This window comes from Melanotaenia boesemani, chromosome 17 (genome assembly GCF_017639745.1).
Source record: "Melanotaenia boesemani isolate fMelBoe1 chromosome 17, fMelBoe1.pri, whole genome shotgun sequence".
Classification (NCBI taxonomy): domain Eukaryota; kingdom Metazoa; phylum Chordata; class Actinopteri; order Atheriniformes; family Melanotaeniidae; genus Melanotaenia; species Melanotaenia boesemani.
In genome coordinates, this window is record NC_055698.1 from 18,499,776 (window position 1) to 18,517,759 (window position 17,984).

Sequence of the window (17,984 nt, forward strand, 5' to 3'; positions counted from 1 at the left end):
GTATAAAAAAAGAATTTGTCTTTACACCTTCCCTCTGTATGTGCTCCATCTCCCCACTAAATCATTCAACAGCACTGTGCCTCTCATTAGCCCGCTTAGCAAAACTTCTTCAAAATCACATAAATCAGCGCCTGGGAATAGAAATTAAAGCCCTTCCTGCAAGCTCTTGGTATTTTCTCTAACACTTTCTTTCAAAAAAGCCTTGCAGTCCTGAGGACTGGCTGAGCTCAATTCTTTGGTTTTGCTACACTGATGGTGCCAAACACATCTCACATTAATAAAACCCAGATTTTAACAGCTTGATGCACAACTGATGTTTTACAGATAGGGATGGGAAATGATAAGATTTCATTCGTATCAGTGCCATTATCAATTCTGGCTATCGATCTGGTTCTTTATCAATTCCTGACCCAATTTTTGTAAGAAGAAACTAGTATCTACAACAGATTCACAGTGTCAAAGAAATTGTCTGACTTTTAAATATCTAAAAAAAAGTCTACTCTGAGTTTAGAATCTTTTACGGCTTCACACAAACAATGTAAAGAAAATAACTCAGTTCAATAATTTCTGCAAACTGATCTGGATGCCAAAACTACAGATCTGGTCTGAACAGGGTAAATAATGCATGACTTCACATAAAAATTTGTAATGTTTACATGAAATCAACCAAAAATGCAATAATATAGACACTGACCACAATATTGTGACTAGAATATCTACCACATTTTTATTAATTTAATCACCTCACTAAATGTCCTCTTGTTTTCAGTTTTGACCGCATTGCTCTATTTTTAGATTCCCATCATCCTGGATCAGATCATGTGGAGGTATCCTGTAAGAGGTGCTATGCAGAAATGGTATGGATCCATGCTGTATTTTACGCTATACTGGACCTTGTAGGAATGAAGGTCTATATCATCAAGAAGTGCACTGAAACACACAACTCAGTAAGGGTTTTTAAAGAGGAACGGCTAGCAGAGTTGAAGGGAAACTTGCCTTCTCTTCGCACCTCTCAACCACATGCACGCTGCTGTAGTGCGAGAAGCAGCATGTGCACTTGGAAAGAAGGCAATAATATTTTTGCTGTCATGACAATCTACACTAAAATAACTATTCAGAAGTCCGAGCCAGAGCAGATCAGACCTGCCATACGGCTTTGCCTCATGTGCTGCTGGTGTTGAAGATTTGTTCCCAGCGTTGTGCTGCAGCCACTTCTAGACTTCATAGAAAAAAGGCTGTTACATACTCCGCAGGAAGCGACAACTTTTTTCTTGTTCTCAAGACCATGAGAGCAAAACGACATAAATGACATAAATGGGGACAGCTTGCAGCTTGTTCTCGACATTTTCTTTTCATGGGGCTCCGAGAGGTATTGTATGATTGGTTGGACATTTCAGGTGGGTGTAGTTAACGTGGGAAAGAATGAGGCAGAAAGTTGTGGCTTCCGCATTTACTTTGACGCGAGGTTACACAAATAGTTTTAATGAACAGCTGATCGAGGAGGTGAGAAAGTACGAAAATGGAACAACACATGGGATGAACAGACACTGCTGCAAGTTTCTCGTTAAATATTACATAACTCGGTCATACCCTCCTGCAGTTATCTCCGCCCTGTCATTGATGAAACTTCTCGCCGGAGTATGAAATGACAGGACCAACATTTTCAAAACTTTTTTCTTGTTCTTACGGCCTCAAGAACAAGAACAAGCTTCTCACGGAGTGTGTACCAAGGTTAAAACATAATTTCTTCTCTGTTCTCTGTATTGTGCATGGTCCGATGTGCACATAGAAAGCACGTTGCAATACACCCCCGTAACTGTTTCACCACTTCACTCTCAGAATTAATTTAATTAATAATGTGTATCACTACAGCCTACTAAAGTCGCCATGAAGTACATAGTAAGTACAAGCTAACTGCTAATTTCACAAGCTACTAACAGACTCCAGACAGAAACAGTGGGAATATTTACACCAGTAGGAGGAAAACTCACAACTGGTCAGTGATGAACTCTCTGGCATCCACAGGAAGCAGGAAGTTATTCCATTTATTTGATGACTGGATTAAAATGAAAAAGAAGCTGCACATCAGGCAGAGATTACCCTACTTCACTCAAGAAACAGGAAGCAGAGTAATGATTAGGCCTACTCCTCTGTGCAAGGATATAGGTCTGTCCTATCATCTGTTACTATTATTGGTCTTTCTAATACAGACATTAGAGCTTGTGCCATTGTCATGTTTGTCAGTGAAATGTAGCCATGATCTGGGTCGCCTCTTCAGGCAACAAACACACGTGCATGTCTGTTTATTTATAGTCAGTGAGCTGGCCAACACCTGTCAGCACAGATAGAGAACATTGATAATCTCAGTGGTGCACGATTCCGATGCGTTGGAAAATTTAGAACAGTTCCTGAGTGGATTTCGATTCCCATCCCCATTTACAACTATTAAAACACAAGTGATTATTTTCAACATTTTTTGATTGATTAAAAAAAATCTGCTTGATCATAAAGCTTTAAAATAGCTATGTAGTGTGTCATATCTCATTGGCAATTAATCAAATCACGATTCTTGTTGTTTTTATTAAGTTTTTTAATGACTCTAACGTCTTAACATATAAAATTATAGTCTACCATATTTAGTTTGCTGTAACTATACTGCCCGCTCCTCTGTGTGATGGTGAGATCAAGTCAACTACCACCTAAACAGCACATCTAAATACATTCAACTGTGCTAATATTCAGCTATGAAAATAGTAATTTGGACAAAATGTTTGGCAGGTTTTTATCAAGATCTTTTATATGTGCAAAATAATACATTTCTGGGCAGCAGAATCCCTGTATGGTGGGAGTCAAATCTTGGAAGTGTTCAACTGCTGGAGAGGAGAGTGATACTGCATCAGTGTTTGGACCATCAGAAGGAATCAGATTTTTAAAAAATGAAAAAAATCAATCCTCAAGATTTTTTTTTTTTTTTTTTTTTTTTTTTTTTTTTTTTTAAGTTTCACTTCATGAGCTCCAGATTTTTTTTCTTTTTTTTTTTCTTTTAACCCTCTGTTCCCACCCACCTCCCAGAACAACTATCGTTTAAAATCCAAGCCAACATCTGACGATGTTTGGGCTTTGCTTGTTTATGGAGGGTGATGGCTAGCTGCTGAGATGCAGGAGTCACTTGGGACTAGACCAGTCAAATCTCGTCAGGCCCTGGATGACTAGATGAAACAGCCGTTCAAGGCCCGTCCGCACAGGTTTGTGTTCAAAAGACAGCATGGCATGAGGCCTGGGAGATGCAACCGCCCATGGGTCCGTTTAGAGAAAAATAATAAATTGAAAAGAGAGAAGGGAAAAAAGGAGCAGTGGGGGATGGAGAAAGAAAAATATGATTTATTTAGTATGTTTACTGTTTATGTTTTCCTGTAGTGTAGATTCATTTTTAAAAAACAGACATGAAATCCCAAATGTAAAAACTTCAAATTCTTGTCAGAGTTGACATCAGCACTGATCACCTGTAAGAGAGCGTGAGTGAGAGATGTTACACTTTCATGATGAACTCAAACTTTTCTCCCAATGTTCTGTATTTAGCTAAATTTTTACCATCAAAGAGAGAGAGAGGGTTAGAAATTAACTTTTGAGGTGATAATTGAAATTTTTTCCTGATTGTTACAGATTAGATTGTACCAATTAACATGTGGCAGTATATCACAAAACCTTGATCCACAACATATACAGTGCCAGCACCATTTTTTTCCCCTCAAATCGGTGTGAAAAGTACAAGCCTGCACGTAAACTCTAGAAATAAGAAACCCAGCACCTTAAATGTTGGGGTGCTGTGTGAAATAAAAACAAAATATAAGAATCTGCAAAATTCCAAACATGTATTTTATTCACAATAGAATATAAAAACATATCAATGTTTAAAGTGACACATTTTAATGTTTTATTAAACATATTAAATCATTTGATAGCAGCAACAAGTCTCAGGTTTTTGAGCTAATGATGACAAGCTGGACTGTCCCTGTCCTCATTTTAGTTTGGAAGATACGGTTGATTATAATTCTACATTTCATTAGCCCAGTAAAGACTGGGTCTGAGGATCATTATCACATATGGCTTCTTCTTTGCATGGCAGAAATTTATGGGATAAGCTTTGTGCCACTGGGGAATCTGAATTCTTTATATTTGAATCATTCAGTTTGAATCTGAAAATGCCTGTTTGAATAATTGCTTAAAAGAACTGAATCCAAATTACCATATTTGATATTGAATCTCTGTTTTTTGAATGTGTATATTGGTAAAGTTGAAGCTTTTGTGTTTGAAAAAATTCATTCCCTAATTCATTTTCATAGTTCAGTTTCAGTTCTCTCCATTCAAATTCAGATCAGAAATACACATTCAGATCTGAAATTGAAACTTGTAGCGAGAGTGGCTGGCCTGGATCTTAGCGTCTCTCTCTCTCTCTCCCCGCCGCCATCCTCCCCTCGCCCTCCCTCTGCTTGTAGCTGTTGAGAACAACTGCACAAAACTGACGTTACTCCATCTGCGATCGACTAGTTTTGCCTCACGTCAGGTCCCGGATGTGTGGCACAAAAGTTGGAATTTCAGATCTGAATTTGTATTTCAGATCTGAATTTGTATTTCAGATCTGAATTTGTATTTCAGATCTGAATTTGAATGGAGAGAACTGAAACTGACCTATGAAAATGAATTAGGGAATGGATTTTTTCAAATACAAAAGTTTCAACTTTACCAATATACACATTCAAAAAACAGAGATTCAATATCAAATATGGTCATTTGGATTCAGTTTTTTTAAGCAAGTATTCAAACAGGCATATTCAGATTCAAATTGAATGATTCAAATTCAAATATAAAGAATTCAGATTCGCTTAGATTTTCCATTTTCACAATTTTACATTCGGAAACTTTTGGAAAATGCCCCACAATTAGTAGATGCATCATTATTTATTATTATTATTATTATTATTATTATTGCAGATTACTGCACCTTTGTCCAGTTTTACTTTCATGAGACTCTGCATCCCTAAGGTGCTCTTTAATGATTTAAGATTCTCAGCATCTAAGCAGGAGCAGCAGAAGACTCCGCCATGATTATGCCTAAGCGTAGTTTGATTGGTCGATTCGACCTCATCAAATATAGATGCTTGGTCGGGATGCTTTGGTATCCGCTTTTCAGCACTAACTGTTATTTCTCAATGCGCATGACAGACTGTAAAATTCGTCCAGCCTCACTTTATAACTCATTTAAGGTTCAGTCAATAAGCAATTATTATTTGTACAAGTGAACGTGTATATGCATGAAACCTTTCAGAGGAAGCGGTTCTCTCATGAATTTTAAGCTTATACTTTACTCACTGTTCCATTTTCCTAAAACAAAACAAAAACCAACAAAAGCAATTAACACATTTCCCTCACATTTATTACTCTAATTGCCTTTCTTGTTACAACTCTTTTCTTCACACTCTCTGTAAAACCATCAAAAGTGGCCCATTTAAATTGCAGAGTACCAGCACTGGTTCCTCAAGAGGATGCAGGAATAACAGTAAATGTCCACCATTAAACAACTTAATAAATATATGTAAAAAAAAGGCAGGTACTGATGCAAATGAGGGTTACAATGAGACTACTTTGAGATGACTTTGTGATGCAGCAGCTATTCATCACTGTGGCTTAAGATGCACTCTCTGCTGTCCTTAGCTCTATCTAATGAAGCCTCCATATGCAAATGAGCCTGTCCTTTATTCTTGATTTTTCTTGTCTATGTTTATAGCTGAATGTAGGAAAGTGGGTGTTTCAATATGGCAGGAATGTTACTGCATATGTACTATAAATTCATGGGATAATGTATGTATGGAGGGCACAATGTATATTAAGAATCCCTTTTACCTTAGCTGTTAGCTGTGTGTACATGTCGCTGCACTAAAAAGAAGCCAAAGCCCTGCAGCATGCAGATTTGTGACTGTGGCATGCCATTACAGGAAAAAAAAAGCCAAAATGCAGAAACAGTGCATGAAAGGCTGCGTTCATGCTATCATTCAATATTGTTTAAAAGACCTTTAGCAGCAATAACATAAACTCAGTAGTTTCTTATTGATATTATCAGTTTCTAACATTGTGAATGGATTCTGGTCCTCCTCAAGTTTGCTTCAGTTTATTTAGGTTTACAGGCATTTATTTATGTGTAGCTCTCTTAAGGTCCCACCACAGCATTTCAGCCAGGTTGCATCCGGTTTGGTCTGCAGCTTGACTGGGTCTTTGCAACTGTTCTGTTTTGGTTGTCTGCTGTTGTGTTTGGGATCATTGTCTAGTTGCAGAAACCAAGCTTTAACTGCTGGAGAAACATACTATACATACTATAGAATGCTTTGAAAAAATTTCTATTCATTTGTACACCAATGACTGCAACGTCCTGTGGCTGCAAAAGAAGCCCAAATCATCACCATTTCAACATTGTGCTTGACAGTTGTGTTTCCTGTGTTTGATTTTTATGACAAACATGTTGCTGTGCACTACGGACACACATCTCCACTACTGGTATATTCCGATCTTCTAAGAAATTGAAACATTTTGCTGTACACTTTTAGATAGAATATACATAGATACATACATACATATACTTTTGCATTCAACATACTAACTGAGGCCTGCAGAGTCTGAGATGTAGCTTTTAAAGATTTTCTGACCTTGGCGTAAACTTTATCGACTCCTGAGAAGATTGGCAACTGTCTTGAATATTTTCCACCTCTGAACATTACTTTTATGGACTCCATGGTTTAAACTGACTTTGTGTTTCTTTTCCGACTGATGGGCACCAACAAATGTTTATCTAGATTAATGCTAAAATGTTTCCTACTTGGTAATGGGTTAACACATCTGAATGCTCCAGACCTGCAAACTTGATAAAATGTCTGCTATATTAGAGGTGCTCAAACTCCGGCCCCATGACATGATTTTTCTTTTTTTTTTTTTTTTTTTATTGTTGTTTTTTTTCCCTCTCTCCATTGGACAGATTTTTGGCAAACTTTTAACAATTAGGGACCAAAATGGCTACTAAATTCTTAACCAAAAACTCAAAATAAATCCCCAAACAGCCCTATAACACTGCAGCATGCAATATGATCTAATGAGGCTGGAGGCAGCTTATCAGTTATCTTGGCTATGACTTTGCTGTACCGGGAAAGAGAACTGAACCTGTACTGAAACTAACTCATAGAAAAGAAACAAACATTAGATATCAACACAAAAATAATTTGACCTTACAGTGCCAAGGTGTATTCAGTAACATTGTCAGGTATGAAATTAAAGTTATTTAGTAAATAAATAATGTGTTAAGGGGTTTGTATAGTGTTTAGACTTGTGACTGCAAAGAAAATTAAAGTGGAAGTGTACTGGTGGTGAGGTGTGGATATTACCACATGTGGCAAGCCGTCACAAAATAGACCCCAATAGAGAGGCCACAGTGGCAAGCAATACAGTATCAACCGATTTTGAACAAAATTTTGATATAAGAAGACAAAATGAACACATTTGTTGTGTTTCATAATGATTATAATTTGTTTCAACTTTAGTCTCGGGTGAGTAATTTTTATTTATTTTATGTATAAGAACATCAGAGTAAAATGTTACATTTTACTGAGATGGATTGGCAAATCCTTGTAAGCAGCCCAATTTTTCCAACACAGTGCTTGAATTAACATTTCAAAAGAATTTTGTAAATCTCTTTAAAGACATCCACAGAATTTTATGTAACGGGTCAGCATTCTTTGGTACAAAAACAAATTTTTGTAAAATATGATACAAAAATATGCAGATGTATTAGTATGGTTCCAACTTTATGTTACTGGTTTGATTCATAACAAAAGACTCTTGCATCTGTTGAACTGCTGTAGTCTGAAACCAATGAAAGAGATAAAATCTGTTAAATTACAAAAAAAAAAAAAAAAAAAAATGTTTTATGAAAGTTTTATGATTAATATTGGGCCACTTGGTGATAAGATAAACCTTTTTCTGAGAAATGTTTAAATCAGTGATGTGGATGTAAAAACCCAAAAACAGAGAAAATCCCTTGACATAATAAAGGGGAAACATCCAACTAAGTGTTAAAGAAAACCAACTGAATTAAGTACTGAGTTGGGGAGGAAGCAGCACTGGGTTGAGTGTCTCCATAGCATTATGATTTTAGTTCAACCCAAAATGGCAAATAAGTAAAAGAGTGTGTAATGAAGAGAGAACTGAGCAGTCGGATAACATATTGCCAGACAGCAGCACTTAGCCTGAGAGCTGCAAAAGCACATCAGGGGAAAACTCAGAGATCAAGCGGCAACAAAGAGAGACAGGGGGAAGAGAGAGTGAGGCTTGGAGGCAGAGATGTGAAAGGAGCGACGGGGGAAAGAGAGCAGAGTGGAGTGTGGAGACTGATTGCCGCTGATCTTCACAATAAGCGGGGCCGACAAGCGGCAAGCGCGCCTCTGCTCCGACACTAATTGCCCGTGAAAGGTGACCCGCGGTGAGGCGGAGGCGCTCAGCTCCGATCGTCCTCGTCGCGCGACGTCCGCCCTGATCGCACGCGACACCAGACAGCCGAGCCGTCACACCGGCCACCAGCTCCACCAGCTCAGCAGCCGGAACCCATCCGAGGAGGGAGACGGATAGAAGGGGTGAAAGAGACTGGGAGTGAGGAGGATGGGGAGGGATGGAAACTCAGGGGATTGAAACAGTGAGGGCAAGTAGAAACAGGATAAGGGTCAGCAAGAATAAACCCTGATGGAGGGTTCCAGAAAGGTGTGAGAGCGGGCTGTAAGAGAGAGAGAGGATCTGAGAGGAAGGAAATATTAGTCTATTCAGACAGAAAATGAAATAACACCATATTAGACTCAATGTTTGTGTTACAAGTGTTACTAGAACAATATAATTATATTTAGCTCTAAACTATTAAAACAATAAAAACTTTCTTAAACATTTATTCAATAAGTATTGCTTATGTCAGAAACCTGTATTGTTCCAAAGCACCAAAACTGCAAATGTTGATTCTCTCCCTGACTAACAAAAAGTTTAGGTCTATTTATCGATTTGTACATCTATAAATATTAAAAACAGACTATTTATCCCCAAGTAGAAATTACATTGTTTAGTAATGAAGTTGAAAAGGAAAGAAATCAACAAACTCAAAATTACAGGTATAAATACAATGATCTAATTAATTATCCAAACACAAAACACACCTTTTCTGCCTCTTCAGTTCAACACAGCATGAATACACCCATATTTTTTGTCTCGTTGCTGGACATAACATACCTCAGTGTTTGTGCACTTGAGCACTTGTGTACACTGATTATTGGATCAAAATGAGCTTCCAAAGTCTTTGATGTCATTATTTATGCTTTTTAGCCTGCCTCTTGAACTTTTTGTTGAGCACAGAAAAAAGTATGCTTTCACCAAGAAAATTTAGATATCTATCTGTATATATAAAGACTGAATCTGTTTATAAAAAGATAAACTGAAAAGCATTCTGTACGTGCCTCGTGCAGCATTCAGGGTGCCAGCAGGGACCTAAAAAATGTAAATAACAATGCAACGGTTACAGGTGATTGGATGAAGTTATCAAAGGGAAATGTAAGTGGGAAGAGAAGGATGAACTAGCATGGAGAAAATAAAATGGCTGGCTGAAGTTTTGCCACAGATGACAGCTCTCCAATAAGCAGACTGTGAGAAGCTGCAGGCCCTCCTCCTCCTTGCTTCTTTATCCAGGACACACAATCAGAAGCTGCCCTGATTTCCTTGCTTTGCTGCACTTACAGAAAATGGCCCAAACAGGCTTGTTAATGACGTAGTGAATGAAACAACAGTTTTTTTGTTTAATTTTCTTCAAACCTTAGACGCATTAATTGGTTTTAATAGGAAAAAAACAGGAGAAAAAAATCTTTTGCATGAATTTAGATAAGTCACCTGCTGGAGAACGCCATTTCAGTGAGCCAGCATGCGTGATATAAGAATAGATCTTATAAAGGAAATGGAGAGATTCTTATGTATTATGACATTATGATTTTCCTGCAGTGACAATCGAAAATGTCTGCTTAAATTTTTTTTTTTTTTAAAGGAAGTCCTCACTTAAAATAATTGTACATGAAACTTAGTTGTATCTGAACTGTAGCCTTTATCTGCTTACACAATATCTAATAAATCTATTTAATTGTAAATGATTTAAAGTAGCATTTATGAACTAGTTGAGAACTTCTAGAAGCATTTTTATTATTGATTTTCTCTGCCTCTCCTTGGTTTTAAGAGGTTGTGAGAGGATAAAGAAGAGAGACAAGCCTGGATCTTTTTACACAGTGGTGCCAGACAGCTGGAGCCCAGTGTGGGGGAAGGAGTGTGGGCAGGCTACAGACCATTTTCCCAGCACAGATACAGAGATATTGGAACGCAGTGGCCATTAATAACAACTGAGTTGTCATCTGCACAGTCATTGACCCCCAGACCGGTCAATAAGTGAGAAAAAAGGATGCATGCATGTGTGTGTGCATAAGGGAATGAGCTAAAGCCGCATCATTAAATCACACAGAATAAATATCACACAATACGTATAAAACTGCACATTTGCTTGGAATAAATATATATTTTAGTGTTACCATATTCTGCAAGTGACAGTATTTTATTATCAAATATGTGTGTGGATGCAGCGAAGGGTTGTTTCAGTTTGTGGTTAGCACCACCCTTTGGTAGCGCCCAGTATTGTGTTCTGGAAGCACAGCATGTGTGGTTCATGTTAATTAACCTTAATGCACGAAGCCTACATGAATTACAACTTTAATTTAAGCACAGTTTTGTATGTTGTATGCAAACATGCCATCATTCAATCATGCAATGATTTGTAGCTGCAGGTCGACTCTTTTTTTTCCTTCTGCAATCATCCAAAACAAAGGTAACAATGAACTGATGAGATACAATGAAAATATTGAAGTTTATTTTAAACATTTAAGTAATTGTTTCAAGAGAGGCTGCTTTTCTGAAAGGGGGAGGGAAAATTCATTTAGAGAATTACCAAGAAATAATACTTGTATTGAACATTCAATAACTATACATATATATCAGAAAAAATATTAGCAGCCAAGAAAATGGAAGCGACAACTGAGGTAGTCTGAGACTGAGAATCGTCAGGGAGCATTAGCTTTGTGAGTAAAGTGAAGTGACTGAAATAACAGCAGTGGTAGAAAAAGAAGCAGCTATTTCGCTTATACTCTCCATTTGATAAATGTGCCTTTTGTGTAAAAGTAATCCTGATATTTCGTGCTGTCACTTCCTATTTAATTGCTTGCCTTGGAGACCTGTGTTCCTGCGATGCTGTGTTGCAATTTGACTGAAGACACAGAAGACCGACACACACCAATTAAAGAGGCTGCAGTGCAAGTTTTAGTCACTTGCACCAGGAGCACCTGACAAGTTAATTCTTTGCAATCATGTCAAGGCCTGCATGAGAATATTGTGGCAAACAATGCTCAATTACAGTCACAAGTCTATCAGGTGAACGTTTTAACAAGATACTCAAACAAGATGTTCAGTTGTTTTCTGCATCAGGAGGTGGATGTACTGCAACGTGTGCACAGAAAGTCTGACTTCTCCTTTTTGCAAGGTTGGTGTCACTGAACAGCATCATTAAAGAAATTAAATAATCAAATAAGTGCTTAAACTGACTTTAAAAGCAACCTTTTTTTAAGTTTCCAAATCAATTAATTAATTATTTTTGGCCAAAGATTAAACAAATAAAAATAAAATCACAAACAGGTCAAAAATGTATATTTAGAGAAGTGCATTTTTAACATTATAACTAACAAATTAAGCAAACACAGGCAAGTTCCTAGTGGATTTTAAGGTGTCTGTTTAGATGGAAGAACTTTTAGTGACGTTAAATCTGATTAAAACAGATGGAGATAAAACATAAATACAACATATGTTATTATTTTCATATAGATTTGTATTCAAGCAATTCTTTTGTGACTGATTTTTTTTTTTTTTTTTTTTTTTCAGTTTTGGGTGTAACCCATAATTTGTATTTTAGGTCAGTAAAAGTGAGTTAACTTTGAGAAGAAAACTATGTTTGCAGAGAGACAGAGAAAATCTGAAAAGAATTTTCCTTCTCTCCTTCAAATTGCTGCACATATTTCCATGGGTAAAAGAACTGATGAGTGAAGCTTGTTTACCCGTAAATGTTTCTATCTGCAGCTTTGATAGAACAATTTTTTAACCTGAGTGTCAGACTGGGGATGATAATCTGTGGCTCGAAATGATAATCAATGTTTTAAAGTTCTCTAAAGTTGCTGCATATCCATGAGCCATCTAAGGGGCTTCCTAATTAAGAAGTTACCACTCAGGCATTTTTTGGTGTTTCTTTTTTTTATCTAAAGCTGTTAAAAACTTCCTTAACTTCCATCGGTCCTGTACACTTTGTAGTGCCGGAGCATCAACTCTCTAAGTCAAGGAGCTTGGCTAGATTTCCCTCTGGAGACCATCTCTGAGATTTCCCTTTGTACATTTCCGAAAGACTACTGAGAAAGGCGAGTGATAACGCGGTTTAAGATGCTAACACCTCGCCATTAACATGTGGCCAGTCCTAGCGCCCTCTCATCAGCGCCCCAAGGGTTTCCTCCTCTGAAATGCTCTTTTAGCAGCTCCCTGACAGGCAAGCGCTTGGCTTTCTAGTTAATTAAAGGGAAAAACATGGCCTTAACTGGTGCATGGTCGCACCCAGCCTGCATAATGGGACGTAATTAACTTCCCCTCATCGTTACTTCACTTCAAAGGGTCGGTTTTGAGTCAGCCATGCAGACACACACACACACAGTCACACATACATATAAGATGTGTATGTATGACTGCTTGTGCACGAAATAGATCCCTATAACTCTCCTCGGGGAGTTGCTTATGAGAGCCCAAATTGTCTGGAAAATTCTGGGGAAAAAAAAATAAATAAAAACTTATGAGTAAACGTTGCCTATGAACACACACACATTCGGTGCAGTCTGTAAAGAGAGGTCTGCTCTACCAGTCTGAAGATGATGTTAAATCTTGGCTGTTGCTTTGCTCTGCTCAACTGCCTTCCTCTTGTTCCATGTGACAAAGAAACATAAATCTTGAAGGAGGGAGATTGTTGCACAGACATTACAAAGCACCTTTCATCGTTGTCTCATCTGTTCTCATCTTCTTTTTGCTGAGCCAGGGCAAATTGTAAAGTTTCAAGGTCACCTAATGGAGATAAAACAGTAGTACTTGAAAGGTCCTGCACGTGAGGATGAAAATTCATATTAGTTTAGTTTTTACGTAATTCATTTAATGTTATTTTGTATGAAAAGTCAGCAAATTTTGACTGCACACTCTAAATTTAAAAGACTTATTTAAAAGTACTGTTTTTCAATAAGAAGAAGAAAAATGTGGCTTGGGTTGCAATTTATCATACTGTCCTCAGTCTTTTTGCCATACATACTCAGAAATTCTAATTTAAAGTACCTTACACTAAGGCACACACATCACTGCAGGGTAGAAGAGAGAAAAAAACAACAAAACAAACAAAGAAAAAAACTTAATGCTGACATCTGCCACATACATTTGGCTGCTTCCGACATCGAGGTGAGCCCAGTGTTGAGACATTTTTTCCCCTCTTCCTCAACAAAAACCAAGTTACCGTGAATTTCCCAGCTGTGAGTAAACGAGCAGGCGACAAGCCTTGGTCAAATCGGACTGATAGCAGGGCTCTGTTTGCTTTTTGCTGTTATTTATTCATGTGTTTATTCTTCCTGTCGTTATCCCCTCTGATCCAACGCTCCTCCATCCTTTCCTGTCTCTCTCGCCGCCGGGTCAACGAGGAAACAGTGTCTCATTACATCAGGTGTGATGTACCCACCAATCCCTGTGTACGTGCCTCTGACAGAGAACAGTTGTAAAAGTTATAGTGAAGTAAACCTCACAGACGTCAAATTTTGAAAGAGTAAAGATAATTTATTAACATCTGTAGCTTGATAAGAACCTCAAAATTGTTTTTTCAAATACTTCAAATAATAGCTGTCTTGGTAATATTCCACTTATCTTGACTGTTAACATTTCTAACAAATGTTAATCTGTGCCCAGTGTGACATTTCACAGGATGAAATTTGCTTGGTGGCTGCTACAAGTGATGATGGTCAAATGGTTAGTCACAGCATGGGGTCTAACACGAGTGCAGGACGGGCCATCATTGGTCAACAGTGGTGGGCACCTCTCTAACCCTTGTATCATTCATGTGTAAACTCAGTGAACCACACACACGCATACACAGTCACCCCTGACACGCACACACACATCATGAACAGTTGCCGTGTTGCAGTTGCTTGTCCCTGATGTGCTCCACAGTTACTCTGAATTTACATGTGTGCTAATTAGACTGGAAAAAATGATTGGCCGCTCACAACATCGCAGTAAAAAGGGCTGCATACATACACAAACACACACGCTCGCCTGCACTTGCAGACACATATGGGCTTCTGCATACACAAAGCCCTGGTGGACAGTAATGCATTGGGGCGTGCCCCATCACACTGTGTCAAGAGACACACCTCGGCCAAGCTTGGGCTTTGTCACATGTGATTTACTTGCCGTCACACAACCTCACACCCCTCCTTCCTGAGTGTACAAATCTATCTCCTTCCAAATCTCCTGCATGCGTGCGTTCCATACCATTTCCTCCATATTGTGAAAGCTTTAAGCTGTGCTGTTGTGTTTTCCTCAGGGTGGTTAGCAATGAAACCCCCACAGAGCTTCACCATAATAGTCCTAAATCAGCCTTGTAATAATAACACCTCACCCTGTATTATTCCTCCTGCAATCATATGTGCTCAGGCCCCCTCCAACCTCTGCCAAATGGCCCCTTTTGATGTCTCCACTGCTGGCAGGACACAGCAGACCCTTTACTCTGAGCTTCACACAGTCACACAGTGTGAAGAAACAAGCATATGAAGAGCAAGAGGCAATGGGATCCACACAGCAATGCATGCAGTAGATCGAAAACAGAAAAATCTCATTACCTCCTCAGAGTTATGAATGTTCAGCTTTTAGTCATTGCTTCTTCCAAAAATGATTCTAGACTAAATAAATTTCACAGAATGGGAAAAAAAGTTCCTATAATTTTCAGATTTTTTTTCTCTCTTAGTCAATCTGAATGTCACTGAGCTCCGTTTTTCAGCTGGTGAGCTGAGACCCTAAAAGTGGGTCACGAGTTCTGCCAGCGTTGTGCTCAGAAGAATGTTATTCACTGGACCGTCAATTCATAGACAAGGTCAAATTGGATTACTAAGTTCAGAACCTCTGTGTTCTTAACTATTAGTTTCACACCAGTGCAGAACGATGTCTGCCTCCATTCAGCTTCAGCTTTATAATTTAAAAACAAGGTCAGTTGTTCACAGGTCCTCCTCTGGTGTGTGTGTGTGTGTGTATATGTTAAAGAGAAGAATACACATGCAGTAACAACAGCTCCAAAGACTCCATGCAGCAATATTGCTGAGAGACCACTACCTGATTCACTGAGACAAGGAGGAAATACTTGTGTCAGACATTTCATTCTCTTCCCTCCTCACTTTCATTTTGCAACATGCTCTTTTCTTTTCTTTTTACTTGTTTTGTCTCCTTTTTAAAATGATAGAAGCCAAACATCCTCAATTACTTGTGTGCTAGCAACAAAAGAGCAAATTTCCCATTCAAACCCCCTTTTAAATCATTTGATAATTTATGCATGAGCCATACAGCCATGCTCACAGTAATTACATATGTTTATGTACATTTCATGCGTTGCAAATTCCAAACCATCTGTGTCTGTGTTATAAGGTGTTTGACTTACTTTAATTAAATATATCTGTTAGCAATCCTCTGAAATGGTTAGACGGAGCTGGAATTACTGGTCCAAGATGTTACAACTAATAGGACATGTTTGCTGATTCCTGTTTCATCAATTTGTAGAGATGCCTTTATTAATTAAGCAGTAATTATTCTGTTTTAGTATAAATTTTCACTCAATTAAGATACGTAGATATATAAAAAAAAAAACAATGTTTAACAGTTCAACCTGCAAGCAGAAAACTAATCAAGGAATAAATTACACTTAAAAGCACAAATCTAATAAAACAATCAACTCTTTACTAATTTCAGTGTTCATTTCCTTTGCAGTAGGTGACAGAAATATGCAGCAAACACCACAAACAAATGTCTTTACCACATCCAACCTTTGAGGAATTGGAGCATGTGTGAGAACATGTGAAAGAAAACACTAATAATACATCTGAAATGGAACAAAAACTGTTTTCAATTTCACCCCACATCTCCCCAAAAAGTCCTGATGTATCTATCATCCCTTCACCAAAAAAAAAAAGAGAAAAGGAAATCATCCAATTTACCAAAAGAGGGACGAGCCAGAGAAAAAATCTGAAGCCCCAATTATGAGTAATTACCACTTTTCGCTCTCGACATGGTGAAATGATTTGATGCCTTTCAGAAGGTAGTCTGTTTAAGCTCAGCACAGACATCTCCCTCTGCCTTGTGTTAGTCTTTGGCGGTGGTTAATATGATCATCTGGTGGAGATAAAAGACACAGCGTTTAAAAATGATGGCGCTGAAGTTGGATCTGCTGGTCATAAATCATGCAAGGTGGTACAGTTCTGAGATGAAGCAAAAACTATACGTGCCACGACAGCCTTTAGCTGGGACCAAGACTGGAATAAAGATTAAAATACCTCTGAGGTGTACATGAGGTGGAGTGTGGTGCTGTGCATGTATTGTGCGTGTTTGTTTGTGTTTTAATGCCATTGTCTTAATGCAAAAGAACTTTTTTTTTCATTTCACAAACTAGTTTAGCTTTTTTGCGTGAGAGGAATTAAACTGTAAACTTTCACCAAGTCTAAATGGGTTAAATGAGTCACATTTTGCTCCTGATGTCAACACTTAGAAAATCCATCATTGCCTTATTAGCCTTTACAGTACCGAAAGTTTGGGACTTTAAATTATAATAATCCTAATTTTTCAGTTGTAGCTGAATATGCTAAATAGCAGGCTGATTTGTAGTACCTCTATTGGGACTGCTGGCATGGTGAAGACAACTGCTGTGTATAAGTAAACAAACAGGTTAATCTTTGTTTGTTACGCCACCATTTATGGTATATCCCCTATAACTATATCAACCATTCCCAGACTACGCAACAAAGTTGGCATATTATACACAGAGATTGAACATTGGGTCCAGCAGATTCTAGAGCGCCCTCTGCTGGACTAGAGGGCAAACTAAAGCCCTAATAGTTATAATCAAAAATAAAGTTCTTCCCCAATAATGTATCAATAATTTTCCAAGGTGATTTTCTACTGTAATTTATTTCTTTTCCTGGTCACATGTCAGCTATTCTGCTCCGCGCTTTCCACACAATTTCTGGTGGTATTGTGCGTCACATGATGGATAGCTAAGCTCAATGAAAACAACCAAATTACGTGCAAGGCAGAAGATGGACAGAAACTGTTCATCCATCTGCGTATCCATCTTCTGCATCGAGCATAAATGGGCCTTTAGTAATATGGAAAAACTCCAGTAACCACATCGTGTTTGAAAAGTTGGTCCTACAGCATTATAGTTGTGCAGCAGTTATCGACCTCGCTGTACAACTAAATAAATTATACAACTAACAGACTAACCAGATAGAAAATTACTAATCTATATTGCCCGACGAGGTGGCCATTATTATAAATTAATGGAAGATGAGGAGGCGTGAACCGTCCGATGCAAAGGGTCGTCCATTAATTTATGATAATGGCCACCTCAGAGGGCATTATCCCGCTTATACCATTGTCCATTGAGAAAGAAAAATATATTAAATAAATTATTAATGCGTTAATGTTGTTTTTTACCGGTAAAATCGGAAGTTTTTCACAAGAAGCGGCTGAGTGGACTATTTCGTTGTGACGCATTG